Raw genomic sequence first — 27,918 nt, forward strand, 5'->3', positions numbered from 1 at the left:
CCACAGCCATCCAAGAGGCCAATAAAACAAACAGTGACGATCTCCTGGGGCAGCTGCAATAAAAAACGCTGCCAGCTAAGAATGGTGCCTTTGATGGCTCTGCAGGCGAGAGCTCAGCCATCTCTTAGCTGCTGAACCCCAGCTTGCTGCCCTCGCAGGCTGTTCCTGCAATGCTTCAGGAGGCTGCTCTTCCTCTCAGCTCATCCCTCCTTTGGTCCTCCTCAGGATTACATCCCTTCCAAGGCTGGGAGGATCTCACCAAGCCCTGTACAGGTGAAGGAAGCCGTCACCCAGCACATGCTGCTTCAGTGGCCTCTGGCTTCTCCCAGATTGCGTGGGAGAAGTTGCTGCTGCCTGCTCAGCTGTGCAGATGTTGGGCTCTACTGGCCTGGGGAGTTCCTCACTGACACCCCAGTGAATCTGGGGGACTTGCTGATGAGGATTGAGGGAATACCTCCAATTCTCTTGCTTCTTGTGGGCTGGAGATCCTGCCCATCCCATTTCCCTCCTTGTGGACAGAAAATGCTGATCCCCAGCATATCTGCATCTATGCCTATTTTTAGGATAAAATCAGGAAGCACAGCTCCATCTCGTTGTGCAAGCCACATCATTGTTAGAAGGCATTGTCAGGGCAGATTCACATCTTCTGTGCTGGTATAGACGTTCCTTCTTCCCTATATCCTCTTCAGGGGATAGAGCTCAGAACTGGCCCTTTTGTGTTTGTTTCCACTACTCTGGGATAGAGGTGGGAGCCTTTGCTTATCCCATCAGGAAGCACAGGTTTAACGTATCGAACACACCAGCATTGCTTAATGAGTGCTCAGTGAATATTAATAAAAGTTTGGACGTGACTCAGTGGCTGAGAAGTTTGAAAGCTTTGGTTCAAGATTTACAGGAGGCTGTGAGAAAATATGGTATCCAGCAGCTAGCATATAGTGTGGATATTTCACTATCCAGGGATCTCTAATTACTAATAACGTACAGGAACAGTATGATATGTCCTTACAATTGCAGAATCCTTTTCAAAGATAATCTTTAATAGTTTATTTGACAACCTGTAAAATTACAGAAAATTATTAGTCTTGGGAATTACAAAAATCCCCCTAGTACAGTCAAACAATAAAATTATAATTACCTGTGGGTAATTGAAATTTAACTGTTTTTTTATTGTATATTACACATCAATAGCAACATAAGTTCAAGAGTGTCCCCCTCCCCTCCCTTTTCTTTTCCCTACAGAAGTGGGGAAAATGGACAACCCTGCTGGTATCTTGTGAGCCCTTGTCACAGAACAGAGCTTGAACAATTTCGATTAAAGCAGTATGTTCGAGACTGTCATTAGACCTGCATTAAATCACATATCTGGAATGTTAAAAATAAAGAGTACTGAAGCTTATTCATAGCTGCTTGTGGTAAACTATGTAGCCAAGGTTTCTATTATCTTTGAAGTTCTTATTTTTCTCTTTTCTAAAACTTATTGTTTCATCAAACAAATACCTAGCACATTTAAGAACAGTGTGAGCACACAAGCAGAATTGCTTGAGCTGGATAAAGCATTAGCGTGTTTCCATTCTGTGCTCAGTAGTATTGTTTAGTACTAACAATGGTAATTTATCAATTATACAGGAGGGAGCAAAACTCTTCACTTCTCACAGCTCCAGAAGTACCTGGTACAAGCCCCAAAGCTGGAGACCCTCCCAGACCTCGGGAGGCACCATTTACCGTGAGCATTTGCAGGGCCAGGACTTGCCTTGTCCCCTTGCAGTGACCCCATGGAGGCTGCTCAATACTCAGCTCCAAAACTTCCATGGCCTTTTTCCTAAACCAGGAAAATTACAAATTGGTTTTTTTTTTTCTTTCTGACCCAGGGACCTTGATAATGAGACATCGCAGCCTGTTCTTGTCTGGTTGGTGAGACCGTCCAGTCCCTCATCATGTTATTTGTGGTGGCTTTAGAGACTTTCAGACCAATCTGAAGGACAGACCCCAGGCTTTTGGATGCTGCTCAGCCAGGACAAACCCCAAAACACGGTATGTTTGACAATTAATAGTCTATACAGCAGCTTTGTTATTCACTACTGAGATGCACAAAATCCTCTGTAGAAGGATCAGACTGGCTACTCGTATTTGATTCTGTAAAGTGCTTTGTGATCATTATGTGAATATAACAGCACAAGTAAAAATATCTCTGTTTATTGAGAGTTTCAATTAAAGTGTTTAATACACAGATTTTATTGTGAGAGAGGTATCACAAAGACAGAGTACAACATAATGGCAAGCCAGGTATTGTTATGATTATCATTACTATTATTTATATATGATCACTGAAGTATTAACTGAAAACTGGGAAATGGAGTTCCTGAGCCCCAAAGAGCTCATAGTAACAGCTGTTTTTGGAGGATGCAACAATAGCAGACCAGCTCTGCTTCATGGAACAATTAATGGTGCATACAGCCCAGTCTGGAAATTCATGATCCTGAATGGGTTTTCCCATTTTCAAAGATCAAAGAAGGTAAAAAACCAGTTGGATCCTGCCTTTTTTATTCTGGTTCCTCTTACTCTTCCCACTGCCTCTTTTCTTTGCCTGTTGGTGTGAAGGGCACCCTTGCACTTTAAGAACTGTGCTGTGTCAGTTTATCCAGCAAAGCAGCTGGAAACTCTTCGCCAAAGTGGAGTTGAACGTCTTTGCAAGGGGTGCTGCTGCAAGGGAGTATAGATACTCTGCTTTCCTCACTTGTCCTTCCCATCGGAGATTTTTAAGTGTCTTGGCCTCCTAAAAGCTAAAGTGGAGCTTTCAATTGAGATTTAAACCAAGTGTAAATCTTTCAAGAGCAGAAAGCCCAAGAGGGGCTGTATCATCAGAGCAGTTAATGGTGTGAGCTGAGCAGAGAGAGGCAGAGCTGGGCCAAACCTGTGGTCCTTCCACCAAACACCTTGTGTAACACACCAAGGAGAGGGAGCTGGGAGAGCTCTGTTTGGCTTTGGCTCTTCCCTAACCCCAACCCTTGACCAACATCTGAAGACTACAGGAAAGTTTTTATCCATCCTTATCTCAACTCTCATTCCCTGGCAGATTCTAGTTGCTGAGCTGAATCACCCTAAAAGAAGCAGCTGGGGAGCTGTTGTCCATGAGGATTTATATGGATGGGATGGTTGGAAGTTAAATCTTCCAACCACTACAGTGCACCATAGTGTAAGACAAAGAGCAGGAGATAAATTTTCCTGCCTTTGAAATTCCTGCTCATTCCTTACCTCTGAGCTAAGTTTTACCATTTTGACTCCAGTGAGAAGAGCTATTCTAACATGAGCCTCTTCCTCTGCCCTGCAATGCAGAGATGAAGCTAAGGATGAGCAGTTGGAGCACTATCAGGATTACACCCAGGTCAGATTTTTCATTCTGCTAAAAGTTGCTTTTTTGACATGGGAATCAGGAAAATGCATTGATGCAACATGTTGAAAAGGACCAGAAGGTTGTTACTTGCTCCCACCAATATAGAGACAGACAACCCTTCTGTAAAGGGAAAATAGTTTCCAGTGAGAACACAAACTTTGAGTGCAGCATACTGGGAGGGCCCAAAAGAGGCTTTGGGGAGCACCTCAGGGAGAGGGGGCTTCCCATGGGCTTTTCTGCTCCCATCTGTAGGGTGAGCTCACAAATGTTTGGGTAGAGAAGGCTGCAAGCTTCCAAATTAAAAAAGGAAAAAAAACAAAACCAAAGGGATTGGCTATTTTTCTTCCTCATGGATTAATAAAAGAGTTAATAAAATAATAAAATAAATCCTCATGGATTTAATAAAAGAGTTAATCCCAGCCTGCTCTGCAAAAGTGAACAGCTCACATTTGTGAGACTTCAAAAGGCTTTGGAGTGTCTGTGCATGGATGTTGTTATTTCCTGTCAGGGCTATCCCAAGAAGATGGGGGCTGGGAGCTGATTTTTGGAAAACGACTTTGGCCTTTGACTAAATCAGCTGGAGTGAAAATAAAAAGGTTAGTATAAAATGGGTTTGAGAGTAAACTCCAATTCAGTAAAATTCTGGGTATTTTTTTTTTTCGTGTGAGAACCTAAAATTAAAGCTTAATACAGAGCAATGGTGGCTGACCAGAGCATTTCAACCAGATGGCCCAGAGAATCTGGTTGGGTTTTTTCAAAAAAAACCACCAGAAAATCATGACATGACTTTAACTTCTAAATATGTTATTGGTTTCAAGGAAAAAAAAGAAAAGTCAATTTAGGAAACATTCAGCAATTTAAAACAAAAAAAAAAAGGGAAGTTTAGTAGGGAGAAAAATATTATCATTTTACTAAATGGTTTGGTGGAAACATAGAAGACCTGGAGAGCATTCTGCCTGACAGTCAATCTTGTATTCAGACAAGGGAAATGTGGCCCAAGCTCTCCTGCTGAGGCTTTAGTCAGCAGACAAACACGTTACCAGGGGTGCTGCTGCCCTTTTTTAGAAGTGCAGTTTTTGGAGCTTGCAGTTTTCAGGGATTTGCTCCGCCCGCTCCATGGTGCTGCTGGGATGGCAGCAGGCCAGGACAAAGCCATGGCAGAGTGCTTAGTTCAGAACAGGCTCTTCTCATTGTGGTGGTGTCCTCACTGGTGTTGTTGGTGCAGGACACACCTGAGCTACGGCGCTGTGGCTGTGCAGGAGGGCTGGGACTCTCCTGGTCCCTGTCCCCAGGCAGCTCCGCCTCGTGCCCAGCTGATACAGCACCAGGCAGTGATTTACCAGGAGAGCTGCACCTCCATTTGCCTCCAAGCATTGAGGGAATTATTATGGCACAGCAGAGAAAAGTACCTCAGGCCTTGTCAGGCTTTTCTGGAGAAATAAATTCCATAGTCTGGGTTCCTTATATCCTTCCCTGGCTTGGTGTCCCCCTGCACAGCTGAGGGTCTGTGCTCAGACACAGAGTAAATGTTACAGTTGATATCCCTCGGCAGAGAAACTGCACTGCAGTTTCTTTTTTTCTACTTTTCTTCCTCTTGCACAAGGCCCCTGTGCTACCAGCTAACCATTTCCTGTAAGAAAATGGCATTGTGTTAAAGTTATATAGTGTATCATATTAAATTTTATAACACTGCTTTGTGTTTTGAAAAGACTTTGGGGGGAAACAGCATCAATCAGGGAACCACATTTGATAGACTTGGAAGGAGCCTCCTGGGTCATTTTGTCCAAGACCTCTATGAAGCAGGAAAGCTTCTGCAAAATACCTTTCCCATAAATGTATCTAACCTTTCCTTAAAGACACTGAGTGATTGTGCCATAAATACCTCAAGCAGCTAAACCAGTCTGATTGACCTTACGATCAGAAAGTGTCTCCTAATACTGTATATAAGGTACAATTTTCCATTCTTCCAGCTGCAGCTAAGCAAGAAAAAAGGGCAAATACACAGTAATGGGCAACAATACAGACTGTGCAAACAGTTTCACTTTCACTTTACTGCCATCACCTACCATAAATCTAGATGTACCATTGATACTTGGTTTCCCAGTGCAGTGTCTGTGATCCTTGTAGTATCCATCTCACTTTAACTTTTGGAGAGCCACCATTACAGAGTGTGGAAATAAGGAAGACAGACGAGCAGCATTTTCTGATTCACGAAGCCATTTGAAACCCAATGCTGTGTAGTTAAAGTATTTATTTCTATTCTCTATTTATTAGAATTTGTGAGGTGTTTCTTGTCAGGAACATGGGAGTAGGGGAAGCACAGGGCTTTCTACGGCTCTGGCAGAGTGTCAAAGAATCATTTTCATTCTCCCCCAACAACTGTGTACATGGAAAAATAAATACCTGGTAGTTTGGCTGTTTGTTGTTGCAATAGCAGTGCCTTGTGTGCTGCTCAGCCTTCTTTTTCTCAGTGAATATTAGAAGTGTCATTTTGGGAAGATGTGTTATTAAATCACAGACACACTCATTGCTGAGAGCTTCCTGAGCTGCACATAAACTGTCTTTGGTTTGGGTTTTTTTGTCTTTTTTGTTTGTTTGGGTTTTTTTTTTTTGCAAGCACTGAAAGATGGTGACAGAGTTGAAGGCCAGTTGTTCAACCACCTCTTTTCATCAGGCGTTCCACAGCTGTACTTCTCCCACATGCAGGACTGGTGCAAAATGGGCCAGGAAAACAAGGTCTAGGAGCAAAAGACACACAAAAGATAAGATAATTTAGAAGGAATATGGTGATGCTGGTTTGAAGCCATGTCAGTGGCTCTGTATGTCCCTGCCCACACTTTTTTGCTGTGTCTCCTTCGTGCCTTGTGCCTTTGAGCCAGTTCAGACTGACACTCGCCTGTGCTTCTCAGCTCAGTGCTCATCGTTTCATCCAGGCCTTAAATAAGCCCTGAAAAATACAGATTTTTTTTTTAAGGCCTTTTCTATAGAATTAACTAAATGCCATCCTTTCTCTGATGTGCAGAGTTGTAAAATATTTGTCTAGTATTTAGTCACATAGAAACATGTGAAATTACACTAGAAATGCTCCTCACCCAGTTGTTAAGGGCAGAGGCTGCTGAGATTGTGACCGTTCAACCCGATAATATAAAACTGCAAAATACCAATGCCAAGAAAAATACAAATACTGTCAGACCTTTTGTTTATTGTTTCTGTTCTCTTCAGACACTTCCTCTCATAGCATCACCAAATCAGGCTTCCCTCATCACAACAGAGTCGAGACAGTCCCAGCTCACCCCTCACTCCTCTCCTGTCTGAAGCTCCAGCTGGAAGAGCAGCCCTTCCCTGCTTGGGTGAGTTGAACCCCCACAGCATTTGCTTCCATGGGATCCCAGTACTCAAACGCACATGACAAAATCAGATCCTCTTGCTTCCTGCTGACGTCGTATTCCCCATTTTCCTCTTGGTGCTCTCCATTCCCTACATTGTAAATTCTTGCTGGGAGGGAAGAGAAGCATATTTCATTCTTTTATGTTGGAAAGGAAATGAGGGCAAAGAGGGCTGTTTCTGTTCTTTTATTGCTGCTGCTGTTATTATTGAGAGAGGGTTTGTTTGGGTTTTTTTTTTTTTTCAGTACAGACAAGTTCTAACCTGTACCTGTGTTCTTAGGTACTCCTGAAAATAAAAAGTACATTTGCATCATATATGCTTAAAACAAAAAGAAATTATATATCATAGAGATTTTCTGATCCTGTTCAGTGCACAAATGCCAATCAGAAGTAAATGTGGGGCTCTATCTTGCAATCCATTTTGATATTTACAACAGAACATGGCATATCATTTAATTTAAATTTGCAGCATGCTCAGTGTAATTAATGCTGTGCAGTGCCTAGAAAATCCTGATTTCTTAATGTGATACAATGCCTGCATGCTGAGAGCTTTTTTTTTAAACTACTGTATCATTTTGGAGCATTAATGGGGAGGCACTGCCATTAAACAGGAAAAAAAAGAGCTAAGGCCACTTGGTCTTTATGAAACTTCCATGCAGCTCCCCAAAATATGATGCAAAGTACAGGTTTGTTTTAAAAGAGGGGGAGAGTCAGAGATTTAATTTTCCCTTGACACAGCATGATGCCTGAATAGCCAGACAGCTATTCCTAAATTATGTGCATTTCATTCCTAGGAGCTGTGAGCATTTTGAATGGGCTGCTGTTAAATACAGTACACAAGCATAAATACTCCAGGGAACAGCTAGCTGAAATTTTGGCATGAGCAGAAATCTGATGTAGTATCTGAGCATGTAATAATAATGCATATTGATTTGTTGGGAGTGCTAGGAGAGGTTTTGGTGTTCTGGGCTGAGAACTGTTAAACTTGGGAACATCTTCTGTGCTGATATACGCTGCGGTATTTCTGTGCTAGGATCTTGGCAGGGTCAGAGGTTCACATGAAGCTTCAGACCTGGAGGCTGGCAGGGATCTCGGTTTTGGAACCAAACCAAAAAAAATGAGTGCATGATAAAGGTATTTATATATTATACATAAAAGAAGCATGGGGAAATGGGAACCAGAACGGCGATGTGTATGGCAAGAAGGATTGTGACCAAATGCCCTTCAAGGTCAGGAGCTTTACTGCCATGGCTTTCCTGAGCTTGGGTGGGAGTTTACCCTGGTTTATGGGGCAGCTCTGTGTTTGACTGGTGCAAAAAGAAGAGAAAAGGGGAAAAAAAACCCCCAAACAACATCCCCCTATCATTTTGCAAGGTATCGGTTTCTACTAGATGGTGCTTTTTATAGACCTGTTGATAGCAAAACAAATTCTTCAAGCCCTCTAAATAAATCTGTTCCTAAACATAATGATTCAACTTTTCTATTCTCATCTGACACCTAACAATTCCACCTTAAGAGTAATTGGTCCTGCCTTTGAACCTCTGCAAGCACTGTGGGAGGAGGGTGGGCACTTTATTGATTTGGATTGATTTTTGTAGGAAGCACATCAGACAGACTCAGTATCCGGTGTCGCACCCGGGATACATCACACTCCTCAAGAACATCTGCAGGCCATGAGGAGGGTTCAAGAGGATGTGGAGGAGCCCCTCAAACAACACCAGCCTGCCCAGTGGGACCTCTCTGCGTGATCACCTCGGAGAGAGGCACCAGCCATGATCACATTCATCGGCCAGGTGGGAATTTCAGGGGGTGATGCCATGGCTCTTGTGTTGGAAGCCATCCTGAGCCATGTGCTGTCTCCACACCAAAGGGTTATCCCAGTGCAGGTTGGCCAAGGTGTTGGTCTCTTCATACTGTGGTGTCAGGCCCCAAGGAAGGGCTGTTGGGATGAGGGGTTGGACACTTCCACGCCTGTAACTGTGTTTTTCAGTGCTCTGGTAATTCACAGAGTTACAAGACAGGGCAGTGAAAGGGTTTGCGAACCGGCTGCTTGGTTTGTGACAAAAAAAGTGTCATTGATATTAATAGCTCTGAGCTCGAGTACAGACCTAAAAAAACCCAGGGAAATGGCAGAACAAAAGGAGACAGAAACAAGATGGCACTGAGGGTCTCCTCACCAGGGATGTTGATTAAGACTTGAGGCGGAGGCTGTCCCACCCGTGTGCGGGTTTGGCTGGGGAAATCTCCCTCCTCCTGCTGTCTCGCCTCCCTCATCCATAATGAGGGCAGGAATAACTTTGCAGCACACTTTGCATTGGCATTGCATGCTAACTTCATTACTGTTTGCAACAGCCTGTGCAATCCTCAGAGGAAAGGAATAATAACAAAGAAAAAAATTATAATTACCAAGCACACAGTTTTCATCTATAATCTTCATTTCAGGATTCACTATTCCTGATGTCAATATTTTATAATGGAAGAATGAGATATGCTAAGTTTCTGTTTGATGGAAGTAAATTCAGATTTAATATTGCCGAGGAGCTGAATTTTTAATAGAGCAGAGCAGTTTGCAGCCATTGCAGCCCCTGTTTGCGGCTCCTGCCGCTCCTTTGTACCGGCTCAGCGACGTTCCCATGACCAGGCAGAAAAATGGAAAGAAGCTGCTCTGAATTTTCAGTGGGGTGACAGTACTTTGTCATTTAGCTCTGTCACGATAATTGGGAGTGTCACACAATGAAGCAACATGACACACCCCCGGTAAATGAAGAGTTTTCAAAGTGATGTACAGCCCTTGTCAACTGCCAAAGCTTTTGTTTGCTCACGGAGCCAGGCGGCATTTCCAGGAGGAAAACCGCGCTGGAGAGGCACACTTGGAAAGTTTGTTGTGAATTGATTTCCTCTGTGTGTCTGTAAAACTGAGTAGATCCTATGAACAGGAGAATACCCCCTTTTATCACACACTCCCAGCTTCCAACCTGCTGAGGACTTTCCACAAACTCTTTAGGAATTTACCTCTTTTTGTTAAATTGGGTTGGATCTCATTAATAAAAGAATGGTATAATGGAAAAGAGTTTCTAAAATTATACTGTAACCTAGAATTGCAGGATTCAGCTTTCTCTGCCTGAAGAAAAAAATTCTGAAGCATTAAACTTACTTTATCAAGCATTGCACCTGACATGCTCTCATAAATTTTACATACATTTTAACTTATTTTAATATTATGCAGGCTTGGTTTAAAATATTCCCATGAAGTACCTAAAATGAAGCTGCTCAGCCATAAATTAGAGCTAAAAAAATACTTGTCCCCCCCCCACTCCATCAATATTTCTTTACTTAAAATCATGTGTTGTATGTAAGTTAAATTTCCCCTTGCTGAGATACTTTGTATATCTTAATAGGAACTATCACAGGTCCAGGGAGCTGTATTTCTGTAGGGTCAAATTTACTTTTTTTTTTTAATTTACTACTTTTTTAAGAGGTGTCTTTCCTAAAAGCAGACAGCAGTAACCCTTTGCATGCCACAGTGCAGTTAGGCCCAGGGCCCACAATTAAACATGAGATCATATATATATATATACATATACACACATATACATATATATCTGTGTGTATAGCTATATGTGTGTCTATATAACTGTGTGTAAATATCTGTGTGTGTGTATACAGATATAAATACACATTTGAATCACAGAATGCTTTGGGTGGAATGGACCTTAAAGCTCATCTCAAGCTTCCACCCCCTGCCATGGGCAGGGACACCTTCCACTATTCCAGGTTGCTCCAAGCCCTGTCCAACCTGGCCTTGGACACTTCCAGGGATGGGGCAGCCACAGCTTCTCTGGGCACCCTGTGCCAGGGCCTCACCACCCTCCCAGCAAAGATTTTTTTTTCCCTAACAGCCAATTTAAACCTACTCTCCTTCAGTGTGAAGCTATTCCCCCTTGTCCTGTCCCACCAGGCCCTTGGAAATGGTCTCTCTCCATGTTCCCTTGTAGGCTCCCTTCAGCCACTGGAAAACTGCAATTAGGTCACCCCAAAGCTGTCTCTTTTCCAGGCTGGACAATCTCCATTCTCTCAGCCTTTCCTCATCAGAGAGGTGCTCTACCCCTCTCATCATCTTGCTGGCCCTCACATGTGTGTATATATATCTAAAAAAAGTACACTTTTTCTCCAGGAGCAGCTGTGTAGCAGCCCTGCTGGTTGGATGGGCAGCTGCCGGGACTGACAGAAGCTTCCCAGTGTGACACGCCAAGGCTGCCCCCTCCTTCGGCCAACGTCCCCATCCAGCAGGTACATCCCTGGCAGCTCCTCACAAAGCTCCATTTGTGCCCCCATTTCTGAGGCTGTTTCAAAGGCCAGGCTACATTACACAAACACTTGGCTATAGACATAACAGGCCTGTTCTGCAGCGCTGTCAGCTCGCTGCCGCCCAGCCCGCGCACACCCTGCATGTGTCTGTCAGGCCATACTTGGGCAGCGGCGCAGCGTGTGCCGTGTCCCAGACACTGGAGTGATTATGTCTGGATGCTCCTTATCTGATGGAAAAGCTGGCAGTGCTGCACATCTGTGCGCCGAGGCTCCGCTGCTGCACTGTCACGCCAGTATTTATTTTGCTTCTGCAAGTTAGTTTTCCTTGAGAAGCAGCAGGGGCCTTCTTCAATGAACTGAAAAATGTGTATTGTATGAAGGTCTGCAGAGGGTTTGCACCGTAGTTCAGTGGGCAAATGTGAACCCAGGGGATGACATTTCATTTAAACATTAGGTTTACATCTTTACTTGCCAAAAATATTAATGTCTTGACTTTAGCAAACTGAATTCAGCACTTTTTTCTTTTTCCCCTTAAATGAATAATTATAGCCAAAACACTCTGTGGATATTTGTTCTTCTCAAAGGTGGAGTTTCGCACAAGAGCATTTGGTTTCAGGGCTGGAATTGTCAGTAGCTGCTCACTTGACACTTTCCCGTTAAGTTTGTGTTGGAAACCAGCAGTAGTTTCTTTCCTTGTGTTTATTGTGTTACCCTCAGCCCTTTGATCGGGACATCTTGGATAATGGCACAGTCTAGCTCAGGGCCTGTTCTCCATTTAAAAAATAGTGAAGAATATGGTTTCTATCAAAGGATCTACAAAGACAGTTAATGTAATTGAGAAGCAGAAGGGCATTTATGGAAGTGCATCTGAATGTCCTCTTCACATGTAATTGCATCAGGAATTCTACATTAGCATGCAAGTGCTGTCCAAAGGGAGGAAAAAAAAAAAAGCTTATTTTTAGGTAGAAGCCCTCAGTGGGCAGTAAATTACCCATAATCTCCCCCAAACTAGCAATTAGCCCTGTTTGCTGACTACCTGAATTGTTTCACAGTAGTTCAGCACAGTTTTACCAGTTATCACCATACTTATAATCAGAGATTCCGCAGATGATTCCCGCAGCTCCACATACTGCCTGCCTAAGGTCAGCCGTAATAACAAATACATTTTATTTGCTTCTTTTGGCCCTTTGGAGCTGTTTGCTCAGGCTGCAGTATGTGAGGAGAGCTGATGCTGCCCTGCTGCTCAAATGGCAAGAATGTGAACAGAGAAAGCAATTCAGAGGGGTTAGGTGTGCTTTGGTATTAGTTAATATTCATCTGCTTGTGTTACTTGTATTTATTCCCTTATTAGCAGACAGACCTGCTCAGAGACAGTGAACTTGCCCCCCATTGCTGGGGTTTGCAAGTTCTGAAGTTCTGACACTGAAAGACATTTTTCAACATGAGCCTGCAGCTGATGAGTGGAAAACTGGAAAGTACGGAAACAAAAACCTATGGAAAATTTTTTTCCTTAAGGCAGCTGAGCAGTTTTCATATCCCCAAATACCCATACTTTGCCAAAATAGTAACTGAGCTTGGAAAACAGTAGCTACATTGCCAGCTTTAGCAGTAGAAACAATCATGGGCCGACACATGCACACAAATACAAGCACACGCATCCTAGGAGCAGCATCAGATTTAAAGAAAGAAAACCAACGGGAAGTGGAGCTGATGAATACTGGAAACAGAAAACAGGAATGTTTGGATGCTGAGCACTAAAGGTAAATTTTTAAGTACGGTGCACACCTTTTTGAGTAATGCTTTAATTTGCATATTATTTCTCAGGTAAAATCCACCTAAATCAACACAGTGGCACCATTTAAAGCCCATTTTCAGTGCTGGTTCTGTGTCACATTACAGAGACACAGGCCTGTATTCCTGCCTCTGATCTGATGGACTAGATCTGAGTAATGAGGGAGATGGAACAGGAATTCATGCTGAAGAGGAACAACTGAAAAGTGTTCTCCTTTGCAAGTGCACTCTAGGAAGCAGAAAATGGAAAGATTGCCTTTGCCTGGCTGTACCTAGAATGTTTCAGCTTCTTGTTTCACAATCAACAACATCAGCTCTGTGAGCAGACAAACTGCCTACAAAGCTGCTACTACAAACTTCAGACCAGTTCCTCAAAAGAAGAACTTGTTATCCAGAAAAAAAACCAAAAAACCCATCTTTGCCTTGAACACTGTTTCCAGCCTTACTAATCAGGCCTTGACAGAGGAAAGTACAAATAAACTGATCCTGAATTAAGTCATCCTTGTTGTGAGCACATACCTGGCCAAGGCAGGCAAAAGCAGATGGATGACCCAACAAAGTTCACCTTGTTCGCTGCGTTGAAAGCTCACGCTGTTCCCTGGCAGAACGGGCATGTCAGGCCTGCAATAGCCACTTGCTACCTTGCTTCAGTCAGCATTAAACCCAGCACAGTATTAACATCTTGGGGAAAATCCAGCTGGGAATGGCTTTCTGGGGGTGGGGGGAAAAGGAAAGGGAGGTGATTGAATCCCACACCCTGTGTTTATTTATTTATCAATTTCACAGTAATTTTAAAGAACTTGGAATTTCTCCCCCTCACCTGAAAATACTTTATTTCCAGCGTTTTCTGTTAAAATGCAGAGCTGAATTCCTGTCTAGAAAGAAGTGGCAAAGAACAGCCACTCTTTACCTGAAGGTAACTAAATCACCTGGTCTGGCAGAGGTTGGGTTTTCTGCTTGGTTTTTGCAGGAGCTGCTGTGGACACATCTTCCCATGCCCAGTGCAGTGGGTGGCATTCCTGGGACAGAGCCAACCTGGCAGAGCCATCGTTCCTGTGGCACCCGAGCAGTCAGAGCATCCCCAAACTGGGATTCAGAGCAGCCCCACTGACTTCGGTGTGGGGCAGTTGTGTTTGTGCCTCAGGGGCATGATGTTGGAACACAAGTGCTGAACTTTAAAAATTTGCTTTAAAAAGTTATAATTTGCTCTGATCTTTTTTCTTATTTTTCTTTTCTGAAGCACTTGTAAAGTTTGAAGATGATGCTAATGATGTACAGCACACGTGCTCTGGAATGCACCTCCCCTAGGTTAATGTACCCTTTAGCTCACTGGGAAGCTCACTGGGCACGTTTTGGAGACTTTCAGCACCTCCAACGCATTTCTGGAAAGAAAGCAAATGATCCAAGGTCTGGACACTGGGCTCTTAAATTACCAAAATATTTATCACTTATGCTGAAAAACACTTTGCCAAAAAAACTGGGCTATGGAGAGGGCATTTGGCACTGGATTAATTTCTGATGAAGTTTTAGGAGCAGGCTGTAGGTTTGTGTTCAGTGATGCTTCAATGTAATGCCCTGGCCAGTCCCATCCTGGCCCAAAACTGCTCGGATCAGGCTATGCCAAATTCCTGTCACCTTGGGCTTCATTAGCATGTGAAAACAGAGCCCTCTTGGCTTTGTGTCTCACTGAAAAACAAACCACCCAGCCCTCCCTTTGGCCAGGGGAGTGGAGCTGCCTCATGCACTCGACTTTAAAAGGACTTGGACAGCAATTCTTGACGTTCTTTTTTTTTTTTTACTACAGCTCTTAAAAAGTTACCAGAGTGAAGGTTCCTGTTTACAGTGGTGGGAGAGTAGCTCAGGTAACTGCTCATAAAGGGCCCACGAGCAGTGTCTGACGAAGGACACTGCAGAGTTAAGTAAATATGTTATAGTTAAGCGCTTAATTAGTTAAGCGGATTCTGCATTTTAGTTAAGGATTTAGTTTAAGGATTCTGCAGTTTGAAAGAATGAAGTCCTGCACTGCCATACGAAATACTTCCTGTGATTTAAGGGGGCCAGGAGTTGCATTTGCTGCCTCCAACCATTCTAAGAGTGAGTGAACCAGAACATGTAAAAAAATTGCAGAGAGAAGTTCTGAACAAATAACACAACGAACTTAAATGGAGAAACTTCCCTAGGTCACGTTCATTCAGTCAGGGAAAACAACCAGCCCCACATAAGCAGTCTGTGAGCACAGCACCTCCTGTCTGCTTCCCAAATACCATGTCTTACCTTTGAACCAGCTACAGAGGCAGGAAAAGTCACCCTCCCTCCACAAAGGACTTTGGGAATAATTATGTCTAATGGAAAAAAAAAAAAAATTAAAAATCACAATCTGTTCATGGGCAATGTGAGTGGAAAGGGATGTGAAATTTGTGAAGATCCTAATTAATTAGAAATTACTCCTCTTTGTGGTTGGCAACAGTCATTGAACAGCATTATTTGATAAGGCTGAAAGTACCTTGAATGTTTTTCAAGCCACACACGATGATTATTACATGTAATTTTAAAATTTCTGACTCGTACATCAATGAATATCCATGTTAATCCATGATAAACTCCAAGTTCACTGGAGTAACTCTTGGAGCAGAGTGGCTTCAGCCGGGATCCGAAAGTGCACTTAAAACTGAGGCTCCATGATGGATTTTGAGACTCACCCCAGTTTTATTTACCCCAAGCAGCGTCCCCCTTTGGAGCGCATGAGGAGGATTTCACCTCCCTTGGAATTCTGGGGTAAACTGTCCTTGTACAAAATTTGTTCAGGGTAAAGTTTTAGGCAGTATTTTGTGCTGCAATAACCACATCATGACAGACAACCTTTTCATCAGATCAGAAAAAAAAATCCTCCAGGTCAGTACAAGAAAGGAACATGACAGAGCTGTAAATACAGAGCCCAGAGGCGCCAGAGTTCCTGCATTAAATGTGGTCATTGGCCATGTTTAAATTTTTTCCCAAACATTTCAGGTGTTAAGACAGAGAAGCAAATACACACATGGGGGAATGGCAGCAATGAAGGCAGCTCTCATTGGTAAATGATCCTCATCATTTCTGTCCATTTTTCAGACAATTATTTAAAAATATATAACTGATTAGAGACGGATTGAGTTGGGAAATCAGGTACACAGGCAACCTTGGGTTTAGTAAAGGTGGGAGAAGCTGGGACCTGAGGGAAAAGCCTGTCTGACCACATTTCCTTTTCCCAGGATGGGCCGAGGAAGATTTGCAGGTGACAACTGGAACATTTTAATCTGTGATACTAAAAGAAAAGCCCTGGTCAGTAAGCAACTGAAGTTAGAGATGTAAATTATACAGCTGATTTCCAGAGGTGGGCAAATACACCACAGCGCCCAGCAAAGTCACAGAGAGATGAGGGGTGGAAGGAGAAAAGGATAAACCCCCACATGATGGTCTCAGGAGTGTAAGGCAAGTTTAATCACTTAAAGCAGTGATATTTTAAATCCTGTCTCCAGTGGACAAGCCTTGCTGTGAGGGTGGTGAGGTCTACGTGCACACGATGGTTGGGTGAAAAAATTGTAAATGGCTGTCAGAAATTGCCATCTGCATTTTTTTTTAGGAAAAAATCTCTACCCATACTTGGAAATGATAAAGATTTGCCAAAGGTTACCTCTGGTTAGAAAGAGTTTTTGAAACTGTGTCTTTAAAGCTGGGCTTAAACTCAGAGATTTTTACTAGAGCTGGATGTTTGTTGTGAATGTAAGTAGCAAGGCTCGTCCAGTACTGGCCTGGATGAAGTAATGCCCAGTGCAGCCCAAGGATGGTCCTGATAAAGCAAGAAAGGAATGGATATGAAATAAGGAATCTGAAAGAGTTTTGCTTACTCACCTTGTCAGAAAATAACACTGAGTAGATGCAGCACAAAATTTTATCCAAAAGAAATACTAAAAGATACTTTTCTCCTAAACAAAATGAACTCAATAAAATTATCAGTGGTTCTATTTTCAACCCAAGAAACAAAATTCCTTAGATTTTTTTCTTTGACTTGTGTCTCTTTTGGGGGTTGGAACTGGACGATCGTCAAGGTTCCTATCCAGCTCAAACCATTCTATGATTCTATGAAAACAGGTTCTCAGCTTGGTGGTTCCCCCAAGCTCTTGACTCTGGGGGCTCTGGAGGTGCCAGGGTTCCTCGTGAGCTCTGTGCAGTCCTACAAATACTGCACAATGGTCACCCACCACACATCCAGGTTGGCACCACCCCAATTTTAAGATGACAGCACTACAGCAAAGCAGTCGTCACATGCTTGCGTTACCAGCCCAAGTGATAGATTTAGAGTATTATGAAAATATATGCATTTTGAAGTGCTGTGAATTATACCAAATAATCCTGACGATCTCTTTTGCTCTACTAATGAATCAAAGCAGAGCTTTCCACATTATCTGCAATCACCATGGAGAAAATGGGTCTCCGTGTACATGGTTTCTGTATAAATAGTGCATCTCCAGCACATTCTGTAAGTAAGTAGTGTCTGATTGCATAATAATAACAATAATAAAGGGAGAGCTGTCCAGCCTGCACATGGGCCAATTAAAGGATCAAGTGCATGAGGCTGCAGCACTCCTGGCAGGGGAAGAGCTGCCAGGGAGGTGCCTGGCTCTCCAGTGCCTTCACCTCCCTCCTGTGCCTCCCACCACAGCAAACCCTGGCATTCGGAGAGCTTTGTCCCTGAATCCCTGCATGGAAGCAGGGCAACAGCACAGTATCCACAGAAGTTGTGACTGCAGCAGAGGCAAAACTCACCAGTTTGGGTGAAGCTCCAGCGCCTCTTTCACACCATGCCTTACAGCTTTGCTGGGCAGGATTTTCTCCACCTGGAGGGACCAGACCCAAACCCGCTGCGTGCCACAGCTATGCCTGAGAATTCATGGAAAGCAGGAGGAATGTACTTTATGGGGTGGCTGGATCATATGTTTATGGCCTGAAATAGGAGATCCCAACCCAAACCACTTTGCTGGTCTCTAATGGTGAGAGGCTGAATATGAACATCATATAATTCATGCTGGGGCATGAGTATGAAAAGAGAACGTGGGCAAACCTGGGACAGCCCACAGCCTCAGTAGCTGCCCTGCCATTAATTATGGCTAATGGCCTAATAAACACCTTCACATTGAGTGCACTGCACATTCAGCCTGTAGGAACCCCCTGGGAGAGATGAGCCAGAAGAACTAAAACCCTGGATGCTGGAATTCTGCATTACCAACAACAACACTGGCATAAAGTCGTAGGGGACCAAGTGCTCTGGGTGCCTGCACACAATGACAGGAATTCATGGAATATTTTCTGTACCCTCTGCACAGAAGTGGGTGATTGTGACCGCACTGGTGTGGTGGGAAGGGCTCTCCCACTTCAGCCAGGTGGCTGGAAACACCACCTGCACTAGGATTCCATGGGCACATCCCAGCCTGGACGCAGGCATTGCTAACGCACTGCTCCAGCAGCCTCTTCCATGGGGTAATTGCACTGCCACTTCAGGGAGTGAGGCTGCTCCTCAAGGAACAGCCACTTCCTCTCCTCTCAGCTCTGCAGAAGGGCAAAAGTCCCTGGTTCAGGCCTTGGCAATAACGAGGTAAAATGGATTCATCCCCAGTAAAACCTCCCTGAAGACAGGCAGAGACAGTCTCACATGCAATTGGAAAAAAAAAAAAATGATGGGCAAACACAGCTTGCCTGGACAGGACCCTCCTCCCAAAGAGCCATGGGAAAGGCTCTCAGGTCACAGGAGAGTTGGGAATTCAACATGAAGTAACCTCCTGGGATGCTAGGGAAAAAACCAAATAAGCCAAAATGCAGCTAAAGAGAGTGAGCACACTGAGAAGGGGGTTCTGCAGGGTTTTCCTTGTTCTTCCAACAAAACCAGGCCACCAGCAGGACAAGTTGCTGCAAAAAGCAGAAAGAAACCAGCAGATCCAGGCTCAGGGTGAGTGTGGGCTGCCTTGGGCTCAAAACCCAAACTGCTTATGCTGGAAGGAGCTCACATTCAGTCCATCAGTGCCTCACCTTGCTGGGCACACAGCTCTTTATTCGGAAACCTAAATAAAGAACCAGTGCCCAGCTTCAGGTAATCAGAATTTTATCCTCTCTACAACCTTCCAAAACACAAGTTACCATGCTGAAACCAACAGTTGCTTTTTTTTGTTTTACCCCAACTTTAATTAATCGACTCAAAAGTTTCTCAGTACCTTTGCCATTAATTAAAAAAATAAACATCTTGTGACCCTTTCCTAAGGAAAAACCCAGCGGATGCTGCTCCCCTGCCCTGGACACACTTAGATTTAGCTTGGTTCACACTCAAAGGCCATGATCCAACCAGATATTCAGAGACCTGTATAACACTTTTAAGGACTGCTCCAAACTCTGGCAAAAGTAGGGAAAATAAATTCTGTTAAAGCACCACTTTCTTTCTTTCAAATCTGATTTTTCGAGAATCTTGACTGCAATGCATCACTTCAAATATTTCCTTCCTCATGCAGAATATTTTAATATTAAGCCAGATATTTTTCTATTTCCACAAATTAAATGCACCATGGCTGAAGGTTTGACAGAAGCTCTAATTTGCACATAAAAAGGTAGAACGATTTCAGTTTTGACAGCACAAGCTTTTGATAATAAAGGCAATTCTTTCTCAATTGTGAACATACTCCCTAAATAAGACAATGAAGTTTGTAGCAAATAAAAAAAAATCAGCTTCCTGGTGTGGAGAATAAACTTTTGATCCAAAGTTAGTGTAGAAATTCAGATTTTATAAAAATAAAATAATGAAACTCACATTCAAGCTTTAGTTGTACCAGAGCAGGGATCAGAGGGAGATCCATGTTCCTGCCACTTTCTCTGTACCTGTTGTTGGAAATGTAACCTACCTTCAGTATCCGTGGATGAAGTTCATTGCTAGAAAGTACCTGTGAAAAGGGGAAGTAGCTTTGGGGTTGGGGGGTGAGAAAGCTGTGCGGAAATGGTTTGGGTGAAAATTAACAGAGATTTTCCTGGCCCTGTTCTAATCAAAGTGCAGCCTGAGCACACCAGGATTTCAGACTCATGACAAAACCCAAGCACCACCAAGTTTGTAAACCAAAAGACACAGCCAAAGCCAAAGCCAAGGCCAAGAGACCAAAGCTTCAGAGTGGCCCCTCTGTGCCCATGTCAGAGCCTCCATTTCCCCTGAGACACGGAGGAGAGAATGTGGAGCTCCGAGGCAGCCTGCGTAGAGGCAGCTTAAGCATGGAAAAAAATAAAAAATTTGGATCTGTGGTCTGAGATCAAACTATTCTAAACTTTGCCCTGTGTGACAGCCAAAAGCTTCAGCACGGAAGCAAAGCTGAAAGCGCCCAGGCTCCATTTCAGGATATAAAAGGGTAATAAAGCCCCCGCCCACAGGCCTGCCAAGGGCCCGGCTTTTACAGGCTTGGCACAGACTGTCCTGGCAGCAGAAGTCGAGTGAAGCTTCTGCAGGAGGTGAGGAACGAGTCCAAACAGCCTGAGGCACAAACCGGCCAGTGCTGGTATCACAAGTGCCCACTTCTGGCGCGGACATAACCCAGACCCCCAACACGAGGGCTCCTGGGTGCCGCCTGTGTGGGCAGGGGCAGAGCCACGAGCACGGCTGTGAAGGTGCCTCAGGGCACCTCCTCAGGGAGGAGCCAGCACAGCTCCCGCATCACTGGGAAACGCTTCCCGGCCACGTGCAGCCGTGGCAGGAGCTGGGCAGTGTCGGAGTCACCGGGATAGCGGGCACTCAGCAATGCCTGGGCACACCACATCCAGCTCCAGTGGACACTGAGCCCGGACACAACCTGCTGCCATCATTGTTTTACTCTGCCACACGTGGCACTTCACAGTGACACTTGGCAGAGAGCTCTGAGGCACTGGCCCATTTAATGCAAAACCTCCTGATTTTTGTTAATTCAAAGCTTTTGTGAAAGACATTTTTGTTTTCCAAACAGTGTCCCCTTCTGCTTTGCTTTGCTTGGATCTCACCACAGTTGCCTCCTAATCCAGTGTTGGTGAAACAAGGCTGAAGGTATTTTGGTCATGTTTTCACACTCCTGATGTACACTTGCCTTGTCTCCTTCCACTTTCCTTCTGACTACACTCTGCTTCACAAATGCAGCCATCTGGCACAACATCGCAGTTTTTTTCTGTCGACACCTGAGTAATCAGAGCCCTTTTTTCTCTCTCTTTGTTTTTATTTTTAAATAAAGCAAGTGTTTCCAGCTCCAGTGCCCAGGCTTAGAACAGGCAAGCCATGTCCCATTAATAAAAAGCAGCAGAAGTGGGAGGTCATTGGTATTAATGCTGGAAAACATTTAGGGTGAGATGAGAGAAAAAAATTAGCACCCAGTATTTTCCAGCTTTTAAAGAACACTCCTTGGGAAACAAACTGCTTCCATAATATTGTCTGTGTGAAACACACTTAAAAAACATTGATGGCAAAGTTGTGGCCCCAAAAATTCAGAAGAGTCTCACCACATGTTGCTGAATGGCCAGAGCTGCATCCCGTGAGTTTCTTGTCTCAAAGGACCCCTCTCAGACTTAGTCTTTTGCTACACTCACCTTTCCCATGCCAGAAATACATTTGACAACGCTAACTTGATCTCTACCTGGCTGCTATCTCCTCTACACATCTGATCCTACCCCTGAACTCTGTCCCTCCTGAAATAAAGGATGGCCACCACCCCACAGCCCAAGTGACCTGGAAACCCTGCACAGAGATCTACGGGCAAGGGAGCAGCTGTGCCACAGGGAACTCCCAAATCACAGCCTCCAGGCACCCGGACAGCTGGCAGGGGGACAAAACACTAGGGCTGCCTCTGCACCTTCCCCAGACTGACACCTCTGCAGTCTGCTGCTGCTGAGGCACAGCTGGGCCTGCTGCTCCTCTCTCACAGCCTTCACTGCAGTCCTTCCATGCAGCAGGAATTGGGTCCTACCAGCTCCACAAGGGCAGGATGGGGACAAGGGGCAGGGCTGGAGTGGCTGCCCTGTGTCACCCACCTGGCCAGTCCAGCACGAAGCAGCCATGGCAGCACCCGGGATTCAGACACAGCTCCTTGGGCACGGGAGTGATGCCCCATCATTCCCGTTGTCCCAAAGCCCAGGCACCAACAGTGCAATTGCTGCTGTCAGTATCAGCTGGAAAGTGCCATTGATAACGTGCCAGTGCAAGTCAGCAACATTTGACTGTACAGACTGAGCCTGCAGCGAAATCCTCGCTTCTCTTCCCGTTTGTTCCGAACAGAGCTTCCCAGCAGACTCTCACCAGGCACAGGCTAGGCAGCCACACTGGGCATTGGTGCCACATCAGCTCAGGGACTCTTTGCTTTGCGGGGTGAGCAAAGATTTTCTGATGCCACGAGCAGCTTCTTCCCTCTGTGAGTGGCCAGCAGGGACCATAGCATTCTTTTGGGATGGATTTACAACATATGGAGATGCCAAAGGGGAGGGAAGACGTTTGACCCTATCAGGACCTGAATGCAGACTCAGAACCAGGCTAGGACATTCTGGAGTTGGTTTTGTGAGAAATACCTGTTTTTCAGGATGCAGCCATCTGGCAGATTCCCTTCTTCTCTTTCAACCTGGAAAGAGAGATGGAGCAGTTAATGGGGGAACAGAAAGGCCATGCAAATTACAAGCTCTGTGGAAAGTTTCTGTGCAAATAACAGTTTAACACTAAGAAGTTAGGTTAAAATGGTTTCAAAGTCTAAAATTAGTTACATTTAAAACTAACAGCATATGCTTTTATTGTCTCTGATCTAAAATATAATCCCAGGAGGCTGTGGAAAGCATGCAAATTACAGAAAGCTAATTTGCTCCAACAGCGACACCTCCCATGTAGTTGGGAGGTCTATTAGACCCAGTGTACTCTCCATTATTTGCATATTGATAGCACCTGCTGAAATACTTTGGGATTTACTTTTCCTGCCAGCAGAGGGACAAAACAAACAAAAAATTTATATAAAAGTCCTTTCATACAGATTTGATGAACAATAAAATACTCAGACAGTGCAAAGAATGCCAAATTAGTGAGAGGTAATGGGGTAGGATTGCAATGCCATCTGTGATTTTCAGAGAAACTGGACTGCAAGTCTGCTAAAAAAAAAAAAAAGAAAAAAAAGAAATATCCCAAACCAAAAAACCCCCAAACAACAACAACAAAAAAATCCCTGGAAAGTGCTGGGTAATTTGAAATAGCTCACTTGGCTCAAGTCTGAAAATGGAAAAGTTGAACTAAAGAAATCCAGACACTGCAGCAAGAAAAAAATGAAAAACATGACAAAAAAATCCTACACATCCACAAGCCCTGAAAGCAGAACCCCCAAAGTGGACCTTGATTAAAAATCTACAAAACCCTAGGCTTTGATATTAGCCAGGCCTGCAAGGCCTAGTCTCCTGCACATAAAACAAAAAATAAATTAAAACCAGCTACAGCCTGAGATTTACTTAACGAGCCAACTTCCAGTCTCTGCTCATGACCACTGCTTCCCCTCCTGGCCCCTGAGCTATAAAAAAAGCCCCTTGTATATTCCTATAGCTCATCTTCCTCAGAGTGAGGGTGAGAGCAGCTTCCTCTCCACAGTAGCACATGGAAAAAGCTCCTTTTCCAGCGCCAGGCTGAGCCAGAGCCGCGGGCGGGATGTGCAGCACGTGCCTCTCTCTGCAGAGCGGATTTGGGAAGCTGACCAGGGAGACAGCGACATTCCCCAGCACCTCTTTTTCCAAACAGGCGGTTGGTCTTCCTAAAGAAGCACCGGCCACATGCTCATCTACCCCTCAACAGTTACAAGGGGCCTCTATTCCCTGTGCTTTAATTCTGATTATGCACCCTCTCTTTTAACAGGCAAGGAAAGGCCCACCAGAGTTACTCACTGCTGGTGTGCCAAATTCCCGCAGCATTTTAACTGCCATCGTATTCCCAAACCAAGGAGGCAATTGACTTTAAGTTAAAATGTTTAAACTGTTCTCTATGCATTAAAAAAGCAGTGAAAGAGCACTGCATGCAGGACAACAAAGCAGGGAAAAGTGCAGCAGGAGAGCCACTGACTCCATCCCTTGGCACTGTGTTACCTGTGCCAGGGGAGTGGAGAGAAGGAGGGATATTGCTGGGAAATACATTATTGTTGGGAAATACATTATTACTGGCCTCTCCTCACCACAGACAGAGCCCAGTGTGTCTTTGGGCTCTGCACAGCCAAGTGAGACCTCTGAAAAACTTGCTCAGTGTCAGTGCTAATTACTGGAGGAGGCAATCAACATTCCAGCAACAGGGACCCCTGAAATGCTGCAGACAGGCAGCTCCCACCATGGCCATCAACAAATGCCAATTCCCGTTAATGCCCACGGACTCCTGAATGCTGCAGCACTGGTAGCCAGCACTATTAGCTGGGAGCTAATTAGCAGTAAGTTGTAGGACTAGTTAAAGTTTCAGGATGGCAACCAGATGCAAAGCAGAGGGACTCGGAGCTTGTGATCACTGCTGGAGATAATTTCCAGCACAGTTTTGCGTCGAAGGAACCTCTAAATAGCTGGAAGGGAAAGGGATGACCAGAACAGTTCCTGGGACGCCTCAGCAGTTCAGGGCACTGAGAACCAGCTCAGAACTGTGACAAACTGAGCCCACAAGCAGCACTTGGGAACCCACAGCACATTCCTGTGTTTGGAGAGGTGAAGCATTGAGAGGAATCTGTCCTCTCACAGCCAGGAACAGATCCTGCCCTGGCGTACAGCAGGGCCTGGAGATACGTGCTGGTACTGCCTGTCGTGTGTGTGGCTAAAAATGTCCTGTGCTGCCCCACAGCCCCTCTGTGAAGTGTGCTCCCAGCCACAGAGAGCTGGCCATTTGTAATGGCAGCAGTAAAAATAAAAGTAATAATGATGCAAAAAAGCCACCCTGGAAAGCAAAACCCAGGGCATTCCCTGTTATAACAAATTACGCTGGATGTTCCTTACCTGAAATTCCGTGCGCCGTTAGCAAACAGAATTCTCCACAAGTGCCTCTATGCCCCACTCTCCTTGTGGTGGTTTTGGCAGCCACATTCCCAGCCTGCAGTTTGCCATCCAGCAGCTTCCAAACCACAGCTTTTTCTTCTTTTTTTTTTTTCCTGATGAAGTTCATGGCAGACAGTGTTTTACCACCTGCACGCTGGGGGAGAAAGAAAGCAAGGGGGAGAGGATCAATATATACAGTGTGTTTATATTCAGCAAGAGCATGTTGCAGAGTGGGGAGCTGTGATGTGTGTGCTTGCATTGTCTAGGAAAGGATCCTTAGTGGCACTGCAGTTGGAAAAATTAATGGAAGATCAGGGGACTGTCTTCAGTGACAAAGTTTCACCTGCTAAGTTACAATTCTGTCATAGGAAATGATACCTTGGACTGCAACTAATTTGTGAATCCCAGGAAAGGCAGATCACTGATTCTTCATCAGGACTGCAGGATCTGATCTATAAAAATTTGGGCCTCAGCAGGAGGTTGTGGGAAAGTGTGATTTGCATTTCAATTTTTAGTCCACCACAACCTTTAAATCTTCCTGCAGCACTATCACAATACAAGTTTTTGGTCTCAGTGTGCTCAAAACACATATCAAAAAAATAAAAAATCCTGTTACAATGGCAGTCATTTGCTAATGGGACAGAAAGTGGCATTTATGTTTGAATTGTTTCACAGACCACCATTACATCAGAGTCTTTCATCATTTTATGGGGGATCAAGTCCCCCGACACCCTCCTCGAGGACCCCATGTGGTGCTTGTCACTATCATTCCACTTGCACAAACACCCCGGCCCTTTCAATTTTTATCTGCCCAGAGCCCAGAATATGTTACATTATTTAGGTTTTGTTCTGTATGAAGAATTCACAACAAATAAAAGCCATTTTCCTGGAAAAACAAGCCTGTGAGTGACGGTTAAGGGAATTTCAGGCAGGCCCCCTTTGCAGGAGGGGCAGCAGCTCTGCCATCCCTCCCGCTGACTGATGGCACCGCTCCAGCTCATCCTCCATGGAGCAGCCACCAGCACTGGCACCAATGGCAGGATGCTCACTTACTTCCCTAAAAATCTGTCTGGGTCAGGCTCCAACCCCGTGCACACGCTGGAGATGAATTATTCATGGCACAGGAGGGCTTCCCTGTGCTGCTGCTCAGTCAGGGAGGGGGCTTTGCAGAGAGAGGGGGAACATCCACTCCAGAGTCCTTCAGCCAAGGAAATGCTCTGTGAAACGCTCACAGCGTCAGAGATGGGTCTCCATGCCCACCCTGGGGGCTTGGGAAGGCAACTGAGCTGAGCTCGGGGAGGGGAAGCCAGTGCTCAGAGCTGTGGAACAGGGTTATCAATGTCCTGGCACAGCTCAGCTGCCTCTCCTTGCTCCACACAGAGCCAGGTTTTGTCCTGAAGAGCTGCACATGGCCACAAATTCAAATTTCCATTTATTTTGGCAACTGGGCACCTGCTTTCTTTTGTGTAAAATACTATTGCCACTTCCTCAGGTGTGGCAAGACTCAGCAACCCCTTCTGGGGACACATTGTCCAGGAAATCAAATTTCCAGGCTCCAAAGCTCAAAGCCCAAGGCAAGGGTGCAGGAGTGCGTGCACCACATCAACATCCCACGTGTGTTTCCAAGTTTCCTTCTGCTTTTGCTGTTCCTGGGGTTGGTAGGAGCTTTCCAGTGACTTGAGCAGGACAGAGGCTGAATGAAGGACACTTTTTGTACCTGTTTCTTAAAGGCACTTCCAATCCCTCTCCCATCAATGTTGCCATGTGATTTGTTTCCTTGCCCAGTGCTCCAGGCTGGCATTTGCAAGATTGCAGCCCTTGGACTGAACTTCCACCCCAGCTGCTCCTCTCAACAAATGGAAACCAAATATCCACAGTGAAGGTTACAGCTCTTCTTGAAACCCAGGGTGAGGGGTGCTGCTCCATAGGGAAAAGGCACTCCTGTATGTGAGCTCCTCTATCCAGAGACATTTATAAGGTGATTCTACACGATGATGAGACACTGACCCTCTGAGCTTTCTGACCTGGGACATCTCCAACAGCCACTTTTCAGAAAACCTGCTTTTGCTCCACTGAGTGTCTGAGAGCCCAGCTGGAATATTTAGGACTGAAAAAGCAGTCTGGTCCTGAACTTCCTGCTAAAAATAAATAAATAACAACCTTCACACAAAAGCAGGATAAATAATTTTCCTTTTCTTTCAGGACACGTGTTGAGAGCACAGAAAGCAGTCAGAAGTACAGCTTTTACCAACTGCTCTGCTGCTTAACATCTCTGGCATTCAAAACATACAACTTCTGTGTTTGTACTACATTTCCCTAACAGCTTACATCGAGGCCAAACACACAGCGTTCTGCAGAGGTCTTCTAAAATAAGCTTAGTTAAAAGAGCAAGGTCAATGCCCAACACATGTCAGATTCTGTGAGCAGAAATCAAGGAGTTCGGGGCAAATGGGATATGTCAGGGCTCAGTGGATTCCCATGCCAGGCTCTTTTACCAAGTTCACATTGCTGCTGCCAAAACTAGTAAGAATCTCATCATGTGGACTTCAGCTTTGCAAAAGTGTCTAAAAAAACCCCCAATCTCTGCACATGGGCTACTCAGCTCAAGAAAGAAAACTAACACACAGATAAAAGTGTTTATCTGGAGATGCTACTTACTGTCCCTGTAACTGTATTTTTCTTTTAATAGGACATGTGCTGATTCCATGCTTCAGCCCTAGGCTCTATTAAAATCAAAATAAAACCATTAGTAATGTAGTTAATTCCATTTATAATATGACCATCAAGTCAAGAGAAAACATTAAAATAGAAAAATATATATACATGAGATTTAAGAATTTTTAAAAAAAAAAAAAATAGTTCCATTTGGATCTTTGCAATTTTTTTTAAATAAAAAAGGAAAAGTTTTTCCTGTGTTCAGATAAAGTAACTCTGCCTGGTCTTTTCAACCAGACCTTGCAGAATATTTGTGATTTCAATTAAAACATGCTATTGTCACTTTAG

General features: G+C 44.5%; 1 long non-coding RNA gene across 1 annotated transcript in view; it reads left to right on the forward strand.

The window, feature by feature from the left end:
* LOC116441644 overlaps positions 1–6,700 on the forward strand; it is a 232,620-nt gene extending 225,920 nt beyond the window's left edge. Inside the window, exons 8-10 of the long non-coding RNA XR_004239201.1 lie at positions 1,869–2,031; positions 3,900–3,987; positions 6,614–6,700. This is a non-coding gene — a long non-coding RNA (uncharacterized LOC116441644). The remainder of the gene's footprint in view (positions 1–1,868; positions 2,032–3,899; positions 3,988–6,613) is intronic.
* The last annotated feature ends 21,218 nt before the right edge of the window (positions 6,701–27,918 follow it).

The sequence above is a fragment of the Corvus moneduloides genome, chromosome 3 (assembly GCF_009650955.1).
Source record: "Corvus moneduloides isolate bCorMon1 chromosome 3, bCorMon1.pri, whole genome shotgun sequence".
Lineage (NCBI taxonomy): Eukaryota > Metazoa > Chordata > Aves > Passeriformes > Corvidae > Corvus > Corvus moneduloides.